At 43.5% G+C, this 22,702-nt stretch overlaps 1 protein-coding gene across 3 annotated transcripts in view; it reads right to left on the bottom strand.

The window, feature by feature from the left end:
• The window catches only part of LOC105834897 (nephrin), a 289,371-nt gene extending 285,228 nt beyond the window's left edge, over positions 1-4,143 (bottom strand). Inside the window, exon 1 of one of the 3 annotated variants that reach the window (XM_012677732.3) lies at positions 1,312-4,143. The gene's annotated coding sequence lies outside the window, so the exon portion shown is untranslated. The remainder of the gene's footprint in view (positions 1-1,311) is intronic. The other 2 variants (XM_012677733.3, XM_012677734.3) reach the window with 2 other exon arrangements.
• Between the last annotated feature and the right edge of the window lie 18,559 nt (positions 4,144-22,702).

The raw sequence follows: 22,702 nt of genomic DNA, 5'->3' as shown, positions 1-22,702 counted from the left end.
CGGAGGGTTACGAGGAATGTCGCCGTCGCGTTAACTGAAAACGCTCGTTAAAACGCACTCATCAGCGTGCGGGGATTCGCGTTACGATTAACCAAACACGTACGTCGGGGGGGGAGGGGAGAAGGGAATGCGACGCTAACGAGAATACCGTAGCGAGAATGTTGCGCGCTTTTGTGTTGTAGGACGTTCCGAAATACAAATTTTCATTAACTTTCACTCATTTTCGAACCGGAATTTTTACAAACTGCACACCGCAGGACATCAGAATCTAACAACCAGCGCAACCCGTTTATGAAATATGTCACAGACGATGTTCAAAACCGCGTACTGGATTAATTAAATGAATATTAAACATCACGCCCACGTAATTATCGAGGAAAGGTCGCGTTAAACACACGACGCGACGAGTAAAACTAATAGAAATAAAGATCAAAGTATTAAAATTAGGCCAGTGGTTAAAACTGGTTAACTTTTCGATTCTTGTGATTTTCCGTTGAACAAGAGCTAACAATCGGAACCCTGAGAGAAACAGTCGATTCGAGTCCTCGCTCTTGAATTCGCGTCTAGAAGGAAGGAATTCTCCTCTGCGCGAGGCTGATACAGCAGATTTGAGAGACTATTGCTCCGTCGTGAAGAAAATCAGAAAGGCTCATCGATATTGGATAGTACCGATCGACCGCTCGTTAAGAGATCTTCGCTTATTCACGAGACGTGCTTCATCTATCATTCAGCCAGTTGTGCCATGTTTACTTAGCAAAAACACCTGTCGGCACCTCCGCCGTTCTTCCAGCGGCGGTGGAAGCGACATCGACACCGATCGTTTCACCGGTGAAAACGACGAAAATCCGGCTGGGACAGCCGGGATGCGGATTCCAATCACTGAACGGCCGGCCGATAAAAAGCCGCGGAACTCGTTAAGCCGCCGCCGTGCGACTGCTCCAATCCGATACGTCGAATAAGAATCGAAAAAGAGAGGGAGGAGAAGAGTGAGCGAGGAAGCGGGCGGAAGAGAGAAATGCGACAATCTCGGAATCTCGGCTGGCAAATCCCCACGATGCACCGGGAATCACGTCACACCGTGACTATCGACCTCCCGTGATTTACGGTAGCGCTGCGTAAAGGTAGGTCGGGAAAAGAAGGGGACGCAAAAGTCGACGGAAAAGTCGGAACATGACTCTTCTTCATCGTCGAGAGATGAGAGGGCGAAAGAGAGGAGCAAAAAGGGGAAGGAGAGAGGAAACGACGTGCTCCAGGGAGAGAAAGATGCCTCGAGATCTCCGCGGTCCCGCTTTGAAATTCGACATCGACCACCTTGCGAATCCTGGAGCGGCCTCCCGTGGCGGTCGCCCGCGGGGAACGATGCGAGAGGAGCGGCTGGACCGGCGAAAATCGTTTTCCGCGCGCGCGGATTTACAATCGCGGATTTCGCTCGGCGAGTAATTCCGCGCGGATCGCTCGCAGATTACCGGGGAGCTGTGTACTGTGACAGTCCGCTGCGCGCGCGTTACATACACGGTACGCACGAGGCAGCACGCGTACGCTCGCCACGATCGCGGGCTCGGCACTGGCGCGCGGCGGCGCCCGGACTTTTAGTTCGTGGCGCTACCGAGCAGCGTCGCGACGCCCGCCGGCATCTCGCCTCTTCCCCCCACCCTCTGCCTAGGGAGCGGCGACGTCCACCCGGCGGCGCAACACCGCCGGGGCCCCACTGAATATCCCGATGCCCCCGTCGGTCGACGATGCCCGCGATATGTACCCCCGGCGCACGTACTGTCAATCAAAAGAACGCGAGATAGCATCCGCGGATAAAGGCTGTCAGTCCGCTTTATCTGTACTTTAGATAATGAAATCCCTAACTTCATTTTCTACAAAACGAAAATGCGCAATTATTCGACATCAATGGAGAGAGGTACTATGTATACGTAAGCAAACCATGATAATAAAGATCTGCTTTAATACCTTCGCTTGCATTTCTTATCTTTTGGAAAAACTATATTTTACATATATATCAATTCAAACTATAATCAATAGCTTTAATACGCTTATTTATAATTCATTAATAATATATTATAACATGTGTTCTTCTACCCGTTTCACTTGCATGCCATTATATTATTTCTATTATATTTCTCATCTGAATGTTGAATCAATGAAATATAAAATTTTCATTTAAATTAATTACGACATTAAAAATATTACTATACGTCTCTATTACGGAAATCGAGAACTGAAATGAGAGCAGGTAAATGTTTAAATATCTGAATAATAATAATAATAATAATAATACACTTTGCATACAATCTTAATAAATGGAAAGAGACTGAAATTATGAATGTAATAAATTAAATTTATTATATTCAGTTTATTCTTTTAATCCGCATTATTTTCAATTTAACGTAAACTCTGACATCTCGTTAAAAGTTCAGCTCAATTCTTCGTTTATATTAAGATAGACCGCTAAATGTTGCTGAAACGTTTCACGTACGTGAACACTGTGTCATATAAAAGGAAAAAAGGAAAAAAATTATAATCTGCTTGAAATGCCACCGCTCCACCCGAATATACACGCTACACGAGATCCATTTAAATTACGCAAAGCAAGAGATCCCGTAATCTCGGTGTCCAGAACTAGTCCTGCTCCCGGTCTCCTAATTAGTTTAATCGCTCTATAAAACAACACATAGATGTACGTCTATGAATACTACGAACGAGAGAGTCCAAAAATACTTAGAAAAGTACTTTCACACGAAAAGTAGGTTGACGGATATTCAGCACAAATTATGATTTGACACGGTTTCGGCGTAAAAATAATGAAGAACGAAAAACAGTGCGTTATTATTGTTATCGTCGATAGTGCGCGAGAGCTAACGAGAGAAAACTGTTCTCTTTTTGAATAAATAATAGGATGTAAAAGAGAGGATTACCGCTTTACGCGTTAAAAAAAAATCAAAACAAAAGCGTACTTTGTTTCGCGCGCAATGATCGCCACGCACTTTATACCAATTGCGTTGCCATGGTAAAAGGAAGCTTATAGGATTTCTCGTTTCTATCACTGGTTTACTATAGTTTCCACTGAGGGTGGAAGAGCGGTAAGCAGCTCTTTTCCTGGTGCGCGGCTCTTACCGAGCTGAGATGGAGCCTTTCAAGAACGTCTTGTCGAACGTCTCAGCAACTACGGAAGTAACTGGGAAGAGGAAGAAGGAGAAGAAGAAGCGGGAAAGAAAATAGCGATGAAAGGAGGGGACCGGAAGGAGAACCACAAGAGTGAGAACGAGGTGCATACGCGCGTACACGTCAATGTCGATAACGTACGATCGGAGGTATTTCCGCACAATTGGCCGTGATAACGCTCGCAGCGGTAACTTGGTTGTCGTCGCTATCTAACGATTCCCGACGAGATATCGACGTAGAAGATAGGGAAGATCGTGTTCAGAAATCTTACCGCGCTAGCCTCCCCCACCCTCGCCGGCGGCGCATTGTTCGAACATTGTTTTCAGCCGATCGTAAAGTCTCACTTGTTTAATGTTTTGGGGAAATTTCTCGTTACTCATTAATTACGGTAATTAGCGCCAACCTGCAGAATATATTTTCTTCCGAATTACGCGATACATTTACGTGAATTCTATTAACTTGTAGAATTTCGATAAGCGTAATGCGAACCGCCAATCGTAACAATGAGGCAACTAATGATTGATTAGGATCTCTATCTTCCAAATGCAAGCTGGATAGAAAAAAATGTGTCAGAATAACATCACAGTTAGCAGATCGCATTTTCGGCCGAAAATCGTAACGAGCGATTAAGCATATGCAAATTGCCCGACGACTGCAGCCCTATCTACCTGCGAATTAAATTCCGCAGAAAATTTCAAATAGTAGAAGCACGTTCAACGCAAATGTTCCGTAGCCCTTCTTCTGAGAGCTGCACTTTACATGACACATTTCGTATCAAGCCGCTCCTTTTGCCGCTAGATCGCACTAAGCGGAGACGAAAGTTTCCGTCTACGCGAAAAGATCATAACGGCAAAACGAGCGAAAGTAATGTCGGGACAAAGCTGCAATGACTCGAGAGCAAGCCATGTAACGGCAAGCTGCACCCGTGCGATGTTGTAACAATTCAAGCGCGCGTTTCTATTACGGCGCGCTTTTAACGATAAGTGTATTTAGTTCAGACTTCCTTCGGAAGTAACGGCACAGATAGATGGATTATTTTTCACCGCAAAAACAAACCAGAAATAATATTTAGACGGACGGTCATATTCTACCGCGCAAATCGAAAACTTTAACAATCGAACTGAATGTCATCGACGAGTTTAATCCCATCGACAGCGATAATTTAACAAGCACGTTTTCGTTCTCGATTGTGAAAAGGAACGTGCGTCATGCACGCGCGTATATTCATAATATATATAATTTATAATAAATCTGTTATAAATATTAATCAAATAATTAATCGCGCTTGAATGATGGAAGTATCGTGGGAACTCGAGGTCAAGCGAATAAGTGACAATCGTAAATATCCTCGATAATTGCGCTGTTGCACAAAATGCACGAAAGTATAGAATTCTGCTATATAAATGGCATTGCACGGCACAAAATGAGAAACGATCGTTTCATTACCGAAGGGGTGTCTAAAGACTAGGATAATTGGTACCGACATGTGCGGGCGTATACGCACACGGAAACACACACACGTATACGCGAAGAATGAAGAATGAAGAATGAAGAATGAAGAGCCCCTATCGGGCGTCAGAATTCTCAAGCAGCCAATTCCGATCTTGTCGGATAACTTAAAGCGGAATGTACCAGTTTTCGTGTAATGCGAACTCTTTCAAGCGCAGGAATTAGTTGCGTCAGGTATTACGTATGGTCGTATCATCGATCATCGAGGATATATAAATGATTCGAGTCAAGGCGAATTACAAACGGATTGGCCGATATTTTACAGGTATTGCCCTCCGTTGTGACATATTATTAATTAGCCATTAATCGGCAAATTCCGGGATAAAGCGAAAATGTTCGATTGAATGTTTTCGGAATACGAGGGATCGCAATATACGGACGGCGGAATGCAAGTGGAGGTAGGGGAAGCTGCTGATACGCGAGAAGCGAGAAGAGGGCGGAAAAGGGGATAAACGCGACGAGAGCGCACGCAAGCTCCAGCTGCACGCAATAAACGTGCATTAAGCCACGCACATGTGGTCCGAAACCATTGGGATTATGGCGAGAACTAATTAACCCCCTCAAATGATTTCTCTCTCTCTCTCTCTCTCTCTCTCTCTCTCTCTCGCACTCCTTTTCTCTTATCGTCTATGTAGCGCCACTTCTCAACTGAGTTCTATTTTGACAAGCTGATTATGCGACGACTGAACAGACTTTGCTCGTCGTCGGTTCGAATTTTATCGTTCAATTAACCAAAGTGTACATAGGCTCGAAAAAAAACACGCGTAAGAAAAATACAAGGGAAACGCGATGAAGAGGAGCGTTACAGTTTTCAGCGGCGAAAGAATTTGCAGCGGAATGTTTCGTCGTTTGATCAGCAACCAAACAACAAAATTTTCCGGCTTCGGGCGCACCATGTGAAAGTTGAAATATCCGAAAAGCACAACTTTTTGTTCGATTCGGCTCAATGCGTGCGCGATAATCGGTCGTGGTGCAGTGGCCGACTAAACGAATTGCTATCTGACAGCCAATTGGAATCTCGGTGCATCGAGTCGCCGGGCCGCATTGTTGCATCGCAACCGTCGTCGTGGATACTCTCCCTCTTCTGCTCTCCCTCCCTCTCTCTCTCTCTCTCTCTCTCTCTCTCTCTCTCTCCTCTCTCTCTCTCTCTCTCTCTCTCTATCTCTCTATCCATCGCCCAGCAGCAACCACGATTCGGGCGGACGACAGGCGCGAGTAAACGCGAAGCTCGGCTGTTTGCCCTGGCGCGGCGCTCGATTAATTTCTCGGGCAAAGCCTGCGGGCTCGAAGGACATTGGCACCGATTGTTTTCGGCTTTGTCGACGCTGAGTAAACGTCCGGCAGAAACCCTAGTCCGTTTCCTAATTAAACCAGCCCTGTGAGACAATCACGCCGTAGGGGAAACCGGAATGGCGAAGAGCCCGAGGTCACAATGATCGCGTTCACCGTTTACCACTTCGACGTATTTGCCTAAATGATAACGTGTGTTTTGCGTAAAAGCTAAAATACCGTGTATACGGACGGTAGTACAATTAGACTTTCGGGGCGGTAATTCAGGTCTAAGGCGACAAAAGTAATCGGGTCTTGTTGCTCCTTCTGTGCTCCGTAAAAGCAAAGCATTGCTAGCGAACGAGATGCAAGTGTCAGATGGTCGTTCCATCTCATTTTTACCATCCTTTAAAGGGATAAGGATGAGATAGAAAACTCCACAAGAGACACGCGCGCTTTCTCTCAGTCATACATGTCTCACGTGAAGGATGACGGAATTTTTGAAGGTGATGGAAATTTTTGATTTGATTAGCGATAGAAATCTCTCGGATACATCTTCGTCCTTTGTCATCGTCGCCCGCTTGAAACGTCGCGGAGCGAGATGGACGGCGAATTTTTCGATCGTATCGATATCCGGCGCAAGGATTTCATCTGCCGGGCGCGCTCGCTCGTCTGTTTGCTCTTTTTCGACGATCCCGTGGAAACAGGGCCGTCGAAACGAACGACGGCACGATGAAAGACGAGAAAACGATGAAAAGTGGACAGTGACGAGGATTCCTTTCAGCCGATCCGATACCTACATGTCCGTGCGCGTGAAAGCACCGACGAAAATCGTCACGTTTCGTTTTCTCGCCTCCTTTCCCCCCGCCGCCGTCCGCTTCTCCGCCTCGTGCGTCTTCTTCTTCCCTCCGTCCTACGATCTCTTTTGTTACATCTCTTCATCCGGATGTACACGGGGCAAAGACATTCACCATCGTCCGTCGACGAGGCGACGAGGGAACATTGGACAACGGCATAATAGAACCGCCACGTCCAACCGACAACAACGAGGGTGATCGCGCCCTTTGACGAGGCCGAGCTGTCAACGGGAATACGCATTAGATCCGCCATACACAGGCTTCGATGCGCATCGCACTGCCGTTTCCCGGTCAACCGCGATTCCTATTCTCCGCAACCACGCCGCACCACGTGCGCCAAACTCGTCGTGTAATATGCATCAAAATGGAATCTAATACTGTACGGGCGCGCGTGTGGCGTAGCGCAAGGCCGATATCGCGCATTTTCCGGCATTTTAACGCGATCGGGAGGAGCGCAGGCGGAATACTTGATGCGTAATCGAGGAAACCGCGAAAATCCTACCGACCGCGGAAACAATGAGAAGTCGGCCGAGAGGCGCTGGACATCGAGGAAACGACAATCGCGTGTCGAAGGGGATTAACACGGGTTCGACCCAACAATTGTTTTTTTACACGCGACTGCGGCACAACGGGAGCATTCTTAACCCATAAATGCGCTCGTTACGACACACTCAACATGCCATTGACGGACTAAAATGTTCATAATTTTTTTCATAGAGCATCGAGCGACCCGTTCATTCTCGGTTCTTATCGCGGCGTATAGTTTGCCGTTGTTCCGTTTGCCCGTTTACGTATTTTCATTGTACGAGCACCACCCTATCCGGTGATGAAAACCGCAGGTATCATCCGGTACGATAATTCAACATTGCACGCGTACATACCTCACGCGTATGTACATCTCGCGAAAAAATATATCTCTATTTAACCGCACATTTCTATGTAATGCTCATTAGCGATAATAACGTCCGCCGAACGCGGCATTCAAAATTTAATAAGGTCGAACATTCGGTATTCAGTAAAATAACCCCGCGAAGCTGACGAGGATGACGGAGAGTGATGACATAATATTCACCGAGGTTACTCGCGAAATCGAAACTTTTGCAAGAAAGCGTACAACTAATGTCTGCAGATTCAAAGGGCTCGAGAGAGCGGAAAGAAGACGCGACGATAATGTTATCGCGAGTTCGAACGTTCCACGGTGTTTTCCGAAGCGACGAACGTTCATTAAAGAGTCAACCGGTTGATTATCCACATCAACAATGGTATCACTGGAGACCCGATGACGAGGTGTGACGGTAGGCAGAGGGGAATTGTTGAAATATCTGATTATTTACTCGCACATTATACGCGTACACGCGTAGCCCAATTCCACGCGTGTCCGTGTTTACCGTCCAGCTCAATATTTAACGACAAAGCTTGCCCCGAAACGACATCCATTAAAACCAGAGGTTTGCAGCCGGTTTCCCGCTTTTCCAATTTTTGCACGGATAATGCCGCTTATGTAGTTATATTTCTATATACTTCTATACGTGTGATCACATAGTGCCTAAAGCTACTACGAGTTAATTTAAAATAGATTAATTTAAAATTTAGTATTAAATATAAAAGAATTTATACAATTTTGCAAATCAACGGCTTACAACAAATAATTATCATTCACTAGTATATCACATGTATACAATTTAACATCAAGTTTGTAGCCAAAGAGAGAAATGCAAAATGAGAACTTCTGTATATGTGGCCATACGGAATATAGAACTAATCGCGAAATGGTTATTGAAATGGAGCGATTTGATGAACCAATGATGAATTTGATAATCGGCGATCAGAGGTTCTCTGCAATTTATATGCGATATATTTTATATTAAAACACATTACATTAACTATAATATCAGTTATTAGAGAATTATAACTATAATCGCCCAAAATTATGACTATAATTGCATAAAAAATGCAAATATTTGCATTGAATTGATTTATTTCCTACATAAAGTACACTGAAAAACCGATTATAAATTTTTGTAATAACAAAAAACCAAAATAAAAATTTTACTTTTGCTAAAATTTAACTGTTCTTCACTTCAACAAATTCCAAATTGTTCGTAAATATTTTCGCCATGTAAAATTACACTGCAAAAGAGTCGGCCAATTGCGACGTTTAAACACATCAAATTTTACCAATTAATCTTTCGACGCTTTTTCCATCGCCGACTGACCAAGTGACGGTTTATATGAGTTTTTCTCTCTTTTCATCTTCATCTCGCGCAAGAGGGTGTAAGTCTAAGCTGGAGTACGGCGAGTTGACTTCGGATTATTTGCCAACTTTTAACGAGACCGATTACCATTTTTATTAATCGATCGACAGGTCGCAAGATGCGCGCGGCTGCTGACAGCGACATAATAACGGCTCCTCAATGGAGAATTTTCTTGGTCTCGCATTCATCTGCCGATCGCCTCGATATATAACCGTGAGCACGTCATTCTGCCGACCCTGAAAGTTCACGAGATACGCCCAATCGTTAGGCAACGTCGGTCTATCACGGCTTTAGAGGAACAGCCTCATTCGTTAGATCTTCGATTCGCTTTCGTAGCCGGAGAAAAATATCACCGTGCCCCATTAAGAAGACCCTCCCTGCCCTAATTAGTCTTCGATATTCCATCGACATTCCGGATCATTAAGTCAGGAAGCAAAACTTAAATATCGGGTTCCTCGATCGTTAAGAAACGTAATGAATAACGACAGCTTGCGTCACATCCTCTTTCTCTTTCCTCTCAGTTATCTAAGAGGTATTACGTAAGTATAAGTATATATAATCGTTATATAATCGTCATTAATTATATCGCAGTTGCAGTCACGCAAAATTTGATTCTAATATTTCCATAACATATTTACCATTTTGCGGGAAGTAACAACGATTAGCGGCAAGCGAGATAATGTGAATCTCAGAAATAATTCTGTTATTCGATCGGATGCGAAGCGATTAGCATTAAGCGGTGAAGATTAGTCTGTCCTCCGTCAATCAAAATATCACATCCGGCTGGCACACGCATGCGAGATTTAATAATTCGCCGGCGCGCGAATTGTTGTGTAATCTGAGTATTTGCGGGCGTAAATGTTTGAACGAGCCGATAATAATAACAAATCTGCAAAATTGAGTGGCAGGATCGATAAAAGCGCAGGCGCCCGATTCGACTCGCCGAGGAGCAGCACCACGCCCCTGCTGCGAGGAAGGATGCACGTAACTGTTGCAAAATAAATCCGCGGCACGGCGGAGAATCGCTCTTTGACGCCCGAAAAACAGGTTGCTGAAAAACGCCCGGCCGACTTCTACGCCGCGCTGCGCCATGCGGACGCGACAAAGGGTGGATCGCACGGCACAATGATTTTGCAAAAATCATTCGCCGGCACCAGGAGCGGTTCAAATTTCTATCCGGTGAGTTGACGCGCGAAACAGGGAGAAAAACGGGACGGCGAACGAACACGCACGCACGCACGCTGCCTATTCTCTATTGCAATATCGCCACGCGATATCGTCCAGGGTGGCGGCTGCTTTAGACCACTGGACAATTGGTAAATGACCGAAATTAAATCCGATCAATTCGAACGATCAATCTATCGATACTGTTGTTTGCGTCCTGACACAAGATTTCATGTAATTATTCACAAACGCGTTTACAAATAATCTTGCAATACGTCGTGCAGCTTTTTAGAAGTTTCGAACAAGTTTGCCCTTTGTGGCAATTGCGTGGTTGTAGTCTAAAATATTTTGTAAAAATTTTTTTTTCCTAACGTTAAAGAAAATTTTTCAAATAGTTCGTACTACCTTCATTCAAAAAAAGGAAAGTAATAATAAATGAAATTAAAAATCGCGTGGTTGTAGTCTAGAATATTTTGTAAAAATTTTTTGTTTCCTAACGTCAAAGAAAATTTTTCAAATAGTTCGTACTACCTCCATTCAAAAAAAGGAAAGTAATAATAAATGAAATCTAGTACGCAACCTCGCCTTAATAGAGCTCTGATATTGATTCCACGTAATCAATATCGTAATATGCCACGTCGGAGTTCCATCAAACAGTTTCGCGACAGTTGAAGCGCAAATAAATATCTGTGTACACAGAAAGCGGGTCTGCCGCGCACTGCACTCTGCATTTGCCAAAGAGCAATTCGAATTTCTATCCAGTAATTATCTATTAAAATGTAGAGCACTTAGGCGAAGTTGCAAACTGAATAAATTCGCTTCTTGAGGACGGAGGATGGAACGAACGCTTGTGTACTGCCGCGGCATTAAGGTAGAAGGACACGAAGAGAACGAAGCTCCTTGCGAAATTACTCGGCGCGCGCGTTTCGATTCGTTGCTTTACCAAGCACGATGATTTCCCGCGGGACGAATTAATTATTAAGTAATTAATTAATTGAACGACGACTTCTGATCCCAAACCGAGGAGGCTCGGCATCTCCTGCATTTTGTATGACGTTGCGATACTCATAATGCGATGTGTCACTTACGCTCGCCCGTATCGAACTGCTAATCTCTAATTGGCGAGCACTCCGCATCCCTAATTCTCCAAATACAAGTTGTATGCAAATACCGTGTATGTAATACAAAAAGTAATAAATGCATTTCATATTTATATTTCATATTTAATAGTTATTTAAGAAGATACGCCTACACTCTCCCTTAATCCCTCTCTTCTCGCGTTTTACGTGACTCTAATGCGAGGGGATTTAAAGCCGATAAAAAGACGCACATATTTTGCTTCGCTCGGGCGACAGTGAATACGAAGCGTAACGAGATAAAGCGCAAAGTAAATAGGTGAAGAGCGCGAGCGCTCGAAAGAGAGAGCGAAAGCACAGCGGGAGAGGATGGGCGAAGGGAAAAGAGGCAGAGAAATTTGCAGCCGGAGACCTCGCGACCCGGATCCCTCAGTCGGTCGATCATTCGCGACACGTCGAGCTTTCTCAATGCATCATGAGGAAAATACAGTCACTGCGAAATCACGTGCTCCTATACGAAAAGCTTATATCAAGGGGACACGATTTATCACTCGTTTAACGCGCGTCATCGAACGGCTCCGCTCGAAGCGGCAGGATCCAAATTTCACCGGCGGACTGGACGGTCGTCGTCGATCCGTGAATCTTTCGCGGTTGAACAACCCGCGGAATGCGCATTTTTTTCTTATACGTTTAGCAATTATTGAAATGGCCGTCGTGTTATGTCAATCGGAAACGTAAGTAAGCAACGATATTATTTACCTTGCGGCAAATATACACGCGTTACCAAATGTGTTCGACATTTTCCAAACGCGAGACTGAAATTACGCTCCGCCTCATCGGAACATCTCATTTTCAACAACGTAGCAAACCCTGTCCTTCATCTCTTTGTGCCACGTGTTCTCATGCATTTTATTATCGATATCAAAAAATATATCAATAACGGAAGCAGTACCGAATATGTAAGATCCAACGGTGCGCTTGCGATTAATAAAAATTCTTAAGACTCATCCACTCACGTTCTTTGGCAAACGCAGTATTTAGAAGAATAACGTAGCGCCATTTGTTATAAATAACAAATTAAGTTTGCGAGTCAACGTGACATCTGCTGTTTCGCAATTCGGTAGGTTAACGAGCTAGCTTGTTAAAAATGGAGCTGTCTCATCACCGGCGCCCGCTCGTCGATCGTAACGCGGAGAACCCGACGTTTTAAACCAAAACCTTTTTTCCATTTACGCGCACGTATATAATCTGTACACAGATTTACGGTAACTCCGTCGGTGGCGGTAGTTGTAACATTGATTACGATCGGTTTACGTGTTAAAGCGTATTTGCATAAAAGTATACGCTCTTCCATCGGCAAGTTTTTAATGTCATTAAAATGCGCTTTGCATATTAACTCTTCGACAACAAAGTGCCCGCAGCTTCCGTCTCTCCTGAACGGCGCGCAGCGGTGCCTGAAAATTACGCTTGACGCTTAGCGAGAGCTTTAACTGGTGTTTTTCTTGAAGAAAATTACACATAAAACGCGTCTGAATAAAGCGCGGAGGCGAACATTACATTTTTCATGACAACAAATCCCTTTTGCTCGCAGCGTATTATTGCAGCGCTTCTCTCATTATGTGCGCAATCGTTTTACCTTTTTAGAGAAATCCGCTGTAAGTAAATTACCCGCCCGTGATATATAAGATGTCTCGCTAATTTGCATCCGTATGCTACACGCGCATAATTCGTTTACGCCGATCCTCGTGCAGAAAATAAAATATTACAAATGTTGCCGGGAAACCGAACTACCTACCGTTGGAAAACGATATTGTCACGCGTTTTTTTTTTTTTTTTTCTCTCACCAACTCCCGTACGCGACGGGAAAGAAAGACTATAGTCGTTCGATTCAAAGGTGCAAAAACGTGCATGGAAAAAGGAAGAAAGAAAAAAAGACGGAAGAGACGGCGCGAGAAGGAACGATAAAGGATGCGACCGGGGAGCTGGAAGAGAGCTGGTGTGCCACCCTTCTTAGGCATTTTCAATTACGCGAAATTACATCGAGATATTAATAACGCCGGCTGATATTTAACGTTGGCGTTGCCGACGTCGTTTTGCTGTGTGCGGTACCGCCGTAAATAAAGTAGAACGCCGGGACAAATAAAGCTTATTAGACGGTCGCGTGCTCCAGAAATATGCGTACCACATCGGGGTGTACCGAGCGCTACAGGGTAATATGAAATCATAACGTTCCAATCGGCGTCGTCGGTGTGCAGCTAACGCACGAACCGTTTCAACCCGCGCATTCAGAAGCAGGCGACTTTTAAACTTGCTCGATTTAGAACTTACTTCTTTCTTATAAAAAAGTTTGTATCATCTTTATGAGAAATTGAGTGAAAAATTATTACATATAGTAAGTTATTTATGTACATATATATAAGTGTATAACTGAAGTTTATAGTTTGTATTCAGAAAACGTAATGTCGTATAAATATTTTATGTAGCGCCAAATATTAGTAATGCTTTTATAAACTTTACTTCTTATCAGGCCTCACACGACGGAATTGTAGAATTATCAGAGCATGATTGTATCCATAACGTATCATTTACGCGACTAAAGCGTTTATTTATATGAGAATTTATTCATTCATATTATATTCATTGATATCGTTCGTATGAATAAATTTGTCCAAATAAATGCTTTAACACTGTAAATGATGTATTACAAGCAAAATTATGCTTCGATAATTTTACATAGTTTCTGTCGCGAAAACTACTACCAAAATAATAATTGCTTATAAAGACATTGTCGCAAAGATAAATCTGATGCTGCTAGAATAATAATAATACGATGTACTAAGCTAATATGTATTTGGATTTGCGCGTGGTCAAACAGACTATTTATATAAAACATGGCATTGCTTTCATACATCTTACATTTTCATGATTATCGAGCGCTCGAAATAGCTTCTGCAGATGGTATCTAAAATTTGACGATAATAATTTCAACGACAGCCACGAAAATCACAGACTTACAGATATTTACGATACGCGAATATCTCGCGACCGTATCGATCGCGTCTGATATCTTCGCGTGGTCTTGAAAATTTAAGTACCAAATGTCGACTATTCATATTGTTTGATATTATTAAACTTAATAAATAAAGGACGTGGCTTCGAGACTAATGGCTTTCAAAACAGCAATTGCTTATTCATGCTATAACGTATACGCGTCCACGACGTGTGTACGTATATACTAACGCACACTCGCGAAATAAGTAACTCGATTTCCGCATAGTTTCGCATTTTCGAGAGTATTACGTTGAAAAGAGATTTATTCATTCGCGCGCTCACGATTTTTCGCATCTTCAGAAATTTTCGACGAGCAAATCCCAATCTGATTTTAACTGGCGCGCGTTTTTCCATCGCGGTACACACACAGAGCGCGATATTCCTTCAATCTCGATTTCGATCCCTCATACCTTGTGCATTGAATTCCCCAACGATAGCAACATGTAAGATGACGATTCGCGCGATATTCCAAAGGTGTTCAGCAAAATCTCTCGTGCGGCCTTACGCGCTAATTGCTTTGCTTTGATTGCGCGCAGCAGCCGCCGAAATTCAACGGATTTCCCAAATTAACAATCTTCGAGCCGCGCGTAGCCTTCTCTACCGGGGTTAAATCCCGCTGCTCTTGATTCGGCGCAATTAACGCACTAGCTTGTATAAATATTACATCCAGCGAGAATGCCAGGTGGGTCTAAAGTGATTAAGTCCGCCAGGAAGACAGGAATGAGTTATTACATCGGCCATAGAATGCAGTCAGCGGTAACTTTTGCACGTTAATCTTACTCTTTAGACACGTTAAAGGGGTGTAATTTGCTTACATTCAAGAATTATCGAGCTAAGAGTCTATACCTTTATTAGAACATTCGTTCAAAAGTGTGCGATAGCTGCAAGAATAACATTCTTCTAGCTTTTACCTATTCAAAGTATTTATCTTCCACGAGACTTACCTTACAACAACAAATAAAATAACGGATATCCATGCTCTACTAAATTTCATTCAATTATTCATAAACTAAATCAATACGGAAGTACAGCTCTCGTACATATATAGTAGTATATATACGCATGTACAGAAGAATATTCAATATTATCTGTCTCGTCATTTTAACGTAACTCATTTTTGGCAAAAGTGGATTACGTATGTTTGTAAACGTTTTAATTATTTTACAGTATATGTATATAAAGTTGCACAAGAAAGATTGCATGCGCTGTGCTTCGCGGAAAAATAATCTGATTTCAAAAATTTGTAATTACTTCCGATGCATATAAATATTTACACATATCGTTTTTAATATCCGTAACCGAAACACGACCCGTTTCCCATTGTATTTTAATCACGACAGTGCAAACACAGACAAGAAAATATATTTCACGGTATTAAATTATCATTACGGTGACCATATTTTTTTAGAGAAAATAAAGGGCAAACCTAAATATTTTAGGACTTTGTTTTTTTATCGCATGTTTCCAAATTAATTTGCGACCGTCAGGAGTCTGACGAAAATAAAAGTTTAAAAATAGTTGTCCTGAGTACCACAATAAAATCCCATAAAAGTCCAACAATTTACAAGGATATAAAATTAATTTCCTGAAAATTTCAAATCTTCCTGATTTTTCTTGGCGGTATAACACTTTGTTATCTATATTTAATCGAATTATCGTTATTGAACGTGGCGACAAGTAATAAGCGCAATGTAACAAACAATTCACTCACCGATCGATGCGTCGCCCTTGCCCCATTCATTTCTGCTTCCGCTGTCCCTTTCCTTCCTTCGCCTGTAGTAGCATGTGTTGTCCTCAGTTGCACTGTATCGGCACTATCAGTCACTTTATCAGACACTCGCGCGATGTAGGTATATCGCCATCGAAACCTAGCGACAAGCAAATGACCAGACAATTAGGTTAGGTTAGGTTAGGTTAGGTTACGATTACGGTGATTACGTTACTTACAAATTTTACAAGACAATCGCGGGAACCAGGAAACATACGGAACAATCGCCTGTGGTTCGATTCGATTCACTCTCGATACTTGTTCGCACGCGATATTCACTTCACGTACAATAATGAATAAAAAACCGCGAAAAATCCGACGCGATTAGACGCACTCCGTCGACGGGACTGACAATGTTTACTTGGAAATAACGAGAAGGGGAACGCCAGACACGCTGGCCACCTCGAGGAGAGTCCACTTTCCGAGTGTTTCCGAGAGTCCACCAGCCACAATAAACGCGAGCCAAGCTCGAGAATCGCTTTTGAGATCTCGACTAATGTTTATATCGACGAGACGAAGAACGCGAAACGATCTTCGGGCAAGCGACGGACGGACGCTCCGAACTGAGCCGCAGACGCGAGTGTCGAACGCGACGCACTTCACGATACGGAAGACCTGCGTATTTCTCCGCGTATTAATCCGCGCGACGCGCGCTTTATTTTTCACATCTCGCGCAAACTAACGAATGGGCCAGGGTGATCGCGATATTCGTTACCGGCTGAGGAAATGCGCAATCGAGAAATAAACAACATGACCATCGTAACCTCAAAATCGCGTCTGTCGACGGAATCGAGATGCTTACCGAAATAGCGGCTTGCGAGGAGCTACCTCGATGCAAATACACTTTTCGAGAATATAGTCGCGATAAACGTACACAGACGAGACTCGGACATCGCTTTTGTGATCTCAATTAACGTGTCGACGAACCGAAGAACGCGGAGTCACGTTCGGACGAGCGACGAACACACTGCGAACTGAATTGCATCGCGCGTCAGACGCGATGCACTTCACGATACTGAATACGCGTACTTCACATCTCACACGCGACGTTGTCCTTTTTCATATCTCACTCTGATTAACGAGCACGCGTTGCTCGATTACTCCCGACACTCGTTCGCGATGTCCATTCTCGATAAACGAAAAAGTCGCGCGATCGCGATGCGTAAACACAACCTCCAATGTCCTCGCCTCGACGGAACTGAGTCGCCTGCCGAAGCGAAGAGACTTCTGTAGACGAGGCTTTACTCTACTACGACACCTACGTCTCGTTTTCTGCCTTCGGCCTATCTTTATATTTTCTATGCCGACGAGAAAAGACTTGGGACAAACGTTCGACACTCGAAATCAAACGGCGTGTCGAAACGCGACTTCCAAAAAGTCTCGATCGTAAATCCATCACTGTCTCATGTCGACGCGATCTCACCGTCCACGTACTCACCGAAGATTGAAAACAATCGACTACCTCGACGCGAGTTTCCGAAAGGAGATTAGCCGTAGCATCGCCGAAACATGAAAAGGCTCTCGACATCTTAATCTAAGAAACTTTAAGGCGAGCGACGAAGTCAAAGCGCGATATGCCGAACGTGAACACGCAGATCGCAAGTCATCGACGTAAACTCGGCAGCACTGTTAACGCGCATCTGATTGGTCGTCGCGACCTACTCGAGCTCCGATCTCTCGAAAGCGATATCTCGAGCCTCACGTGACATATTTTGACGACGTTCCGGTTAATTTTTTTTCGAAAGCCGCGCCGAGATGGCCAAAAAGCCTTCCAATCTTTCCAAATCTTCCACGAGTTTTTCCATCCTGTCACACAGAGACAGTGATGGATTTATTATCAGGTCTTTCAAGTTGCGTTTGACATTCCGCTTTTTAGAATATTGAATAATCCAACTACCTTCAACAACGCAGCACATAAGATAGAATAACTTTTCGGTATACGCATGCCATATCTATCGAAAACTAAATTCATCAGGCATTATTTACTGAGTTTAAAATAAATAAACTGTACCAATAAAAACTTTATACTGTTTCCTACTATAAAAAATTAAAGCAAAATATTGATTGAAAAAAATATATTTGTAAAAAAAATTTTTTAATCCATGCATTTTTGTCAAAAGGTATAAGATATAACGCCACTCGTGAATGAGACTTGAATCAAATTGAATAAAAAAAAAAGAGCCAGGCATATTCGATCCGTTATTATTTCTCTAAAGTATCATAAAATTACTAAGTCTTTTATATTCCCTACATAAAGGACAACATTAAATTTTGAAAAAATAAATCTAAAGATGAGACTACCTGAAATATAATCACTCTAATTATAATCTAAACATTTAGTTTGCCTATTTTAATATTGCCTGTTTTAACAAGGAAACCAAAATAACCACTTATTTCACTAATTATCTCTCCACGCAATTAAGCGAGTTAATGATCGGGAATAGAAGAATAAAAGTGTTCGCCTTGTCGAAAATCGATTCGAACTGGCAGTGCCATTCGCTTATTGTGACCCAATTAATCCTATCGCGGTGAAAGTTGTATTACGCAAATTTAATCGCGAGAGATTAAATTGCGTTACATTTCACGCGCCTACGTTTCACAAAAGCTCGACGCGAAATTCGTCGTGTATTCGCGCAAAAGCGGACAAACGCACAAATTTCGCGGACAGTGCATCGCAATTCATAGTCGAGTTTGCGTCGGAAAGTTCGTGGCCGGTAACGTGGTGGAGCGGACGAACAGCGCAAAGAAGAGGAAGGGAGGGGAAGCAGGGGAACGATGTAAAAAGGTCCGCCGATGTTGGCGGTTTAATTACATTTTTCGCCGCTTCTGTATATCAATATCAGTTTAGACTTTGGCGATTAACGGGGGCCGCCGTGTTCGCCGCCCCCAGAGTTCGTTGCGGTCGGCACCGTGGAAGCGGTGAGGTCGGTTGATTGTGTAACTCTAATGCCATCTATCACGCCTTCATTCCCCATCCTCGGACCTTCCTTCCGCAGGCGGGGCCGGGAGGGACGGTGGGATAAAAGCGAGGAAAAGTAGCGTCTCGAAGATGAATGGTTCGGGCATCGATGACGCCGAAAGCGCGGACGCGGGCGCGCGCGAGGGAGGGAGAGGGTATCGAAAAATTTGCCGGTAAGAAGAGCGCCAGCGGTTGGCGAAAAATCACTAATGGACCATTCATTTTTATTTGGCGCTGCTGTGTTACTTCTTGCGTATCCGGGAGAGGCGTGGGAACGGTATCTCGACTTCATCCCGGGATAAAGAATTTATGCCCGCGAATGGAATTCCCGATTATTCCTCTTGATACGGAGCAGCGTTATAAGTAAGAAAACGTGTAGTAGTTTTCGAGACGCATCCCGTCTTTTTAAAATATCCTAACGCTCTCTCTTTCTCTCTCTTTATTTCTCAGTCGCTCAATCGATGCAGATATTTATAATACTTATATACTCAATATTAACAAATATCATCTGATGTTAGAGATCATATTTTTAACTATGTTATCTCACGTATTGAATTACTTGACCTCACTTTTATTTTAGACTGCAGAAAAAAAAAGGTGGCTATCAATTTGTTTTTCACTGCCCCAAATTATTATTGACAAGGTTTAATTATTATCGATTACGTTGCCGTTGGATACGACGAAGGACCGGAAATACCGTAATGCGGGTACGTCACCGGAGATGTCCGAGAGGCGTTTGGTAGCACGGCCTCGGTTGGCCACGTTTCGCCGATATTTCTGTAACGTAAAGCGGAGAATGCGGCTTACGCCTCCGGAATGGAATAACGCGGTGGAAAATGCCGTGGGATGATGCATGCGCCAACTGACGCTGGGATACGGATGAGAAACAGTGTCTTACGAGAGTAGAGCCTTCGCTCGGTTTCTTCGGCCGTTAGCTCTCTCGTCCGACGCCACCACCGGAAGCATCCGTCTACTCCCCCTGGCATCTTCTCCCTTCGCTGGATGCAAACTTCTCAACCGCGCGCGTTTACACGTCGCCCTCGTCCCGCGGAGGGTTCACAAACGCGCTGATAGATTTTTGCCACAGCCGCCGTTGAGAAAGTTTCGCAATTTCCGGCCCGAAAAAAAAAAACGTTTCACGTACACTTATTTACATCACTGATTGACGTAAAATTATTTCATTTCCGCGCCGTCACGATTATCGAGATGCTAGCCTACACGCGCAGCCAATCGTTAAATGTACAAGCGTAAATGTACTTTCGAATGCGGAGCGCAACCATTGCGTCGAATGATCGTGAAAAAAAAAACCAATTATATCATGTCCACGAGCTACCCGCAAAGGTTCAATAACCGATAAAATCAGCTTTAAACTGCCAGTCATTAGCAAGGACCGAGAGCGTAAAATAATACATACGTAACATTAACATATACATATTAGATGTACCAACATGCGGGCCCACCGATTCGCACAGATGTAAAATCTCAAAAACGTATCGCGCCTGCAGCTTGCGTTCGCGAGTGCATTCATGCATTCGTGCGTGATGCATCGTTTCTAATATTTGTTTCGTCACAGCTGACGTGATTACTACGTCGATTAATTACAACGCAAACAAGATCGCAAATATCGAGTATTGCTGAGGGCTGAAACGATAATTCTGCGGATTATCGGTTCGGTAATAGGCCAACCAAAGCGAAAGACTGTCCGCTGATAAAATAAATCCCCCGTCGCTTGGTCGCTCTGCATTAACATTTGTAATTTCCCGATCGCAACGAACTCAGCTAAATTTTACTCCTTTCTTCGCAACCGTTGATTACACTTCTACGCGGCTTTCGCGTCCCTCGAGTGTCGTTAATGCGATTATTTGTACGCGATAACGGAACACGACGACGTGAGCCACTCATTGTCGTTACGAGGACCGTTAGAGCCGCGAAGGAACGCAGGATAAGGAGACCTCTCTGGAACAGAGCCCGGATTATGGTGTCTTATAACGCGCGTGCATACATACAAGTGACTGCCAAGTACCGTCTCTTGCCCCCGCATCTCTTGGCCACTTATCGCCCCGTCTCGTCCCGTACGTGCATTTCCTCGACAAAAATGCGAAAACGATAATTACTACTACGTATTACGAGTGACGTACAATTTGCGTTCGTGTTCTCTTATTGCGGTTTTAGCAATGCTCTGCATGTTCTCGAGCGAGGGGAGAATCTCACGAAACGCGGACGAATCTTGCCTCGCTCGAATTTATTTCACGAAAAGCGGACAGATTTATTCCGCAGGAAAGAGAAATACTATGTAACCGTTTGACGTGGTTTATTAACAGCTACAATATTGACGAAATGTCATTTATTTACATCTTCACGGGTAATGAGCTCTCTGTCCTCTTTATCAAACGTATCAACGCCATTAAATAAATTAATAATGGATATGCAGATAATTACAACGTCGCCATGACGAAACATTCACGTTGTTAGGGGGGGAAAGTACGATTACAACAGGAGAGGGCGATATTCTATAATTCTATATAATGAATTTGACGTTTCGTCTATATTGACGACGGCAGGCTCAGACCGGCCTGGAAATACCGGGGGGGGTACTTATTGGATATTAAATGGACATTCCCTCCATAGATCTTCCACGTCACTTCACTTTCACGTCATAATGACAGCCTTTGGAAACACGAAATACCACAACCCGCCGGTGTCCATGACGTAGCCAAGACGTAACCATGCAATTCCGTTGCTTCGGAATTTGCCGCGGAATGCACCGAGTATCGATCTACTACCTGCACAGCCGAATTCTAATAAATGCGAGATAGAACTGCCGACGAGTAGAGACACGCGCGAACATTTTTTCGCGCCCTTGCGACTATTTTTTACATAGAAGTACCATGAAACAAGTCTAACCTTCGTATAAAAATGAAACTCGCCGCACAAAAATATTTCAATAAATCTGCAAAAAAATCAAAAATAATATTTTTCGTCGTGATGTATGGCGGTTATTAAAACACCGTTCGGTGTGCATTTTATTTAATTGATTTCTAACCAAATGTAACAAAAACATGTTTCTGCACATATGGGAGATGCGAAAAAGAATGGATTTCGGCATGTTTCAAACAACAAGAGATCCTCCCGAGAAGTATCGTGTTCAGATAAATATCATCGGTAATATAATAAAAAGACGATGCGCTATATTAATTAATTGTAATAACGTTAATTGATTCAATATAATTTCTACATTATGCCTGCAGAACGCTAATTGCATCATCTCGTTCTATTTGCTACGTAAAATTATCCCGATAATTGTAATCTCTCTTCTACATTGCGCTTATGCATCGAATTTGAATAATTTACACGCCATTCCTAAGTCTTAAATAGAACCTGAATTAGACCGGACACATCGAAATTTCGCGTCCTCTACACGCGAAAGAGGAAATCTTGACGGAATAACGATCAAGAACATCTGATACCTCTCTAACTTTGGAGTCGCTTTAGTTAGTGGCGTTTCCGACGACCCGTTATCTCCGATTTCGGCCGACACGGAACGCACACTTCGGGACTGCTCTCGTCACCTCTCTTCCTCTTTTCCTCTCTCTTTCTCTCGTTCATCCCTTTTGTCGACCGCG

Source organism: Monomorium pharaonis, chromosome 7, assembly GCF_013373865.1.
Source record: "Monomorium pharaonis isolate MP-MQ-018 chromosome 7, ASM1337386v2, whole genome shotgun sequence".
NCBI lineage: Eukaryota > Metazoa > Arthropoda > Insecta > Hymenoptera > Formicidae > Monomorium > Monomorium pharaonis.
This window is presented reverse-complemented; position numbering and strand designations above follow the sequence as displayed.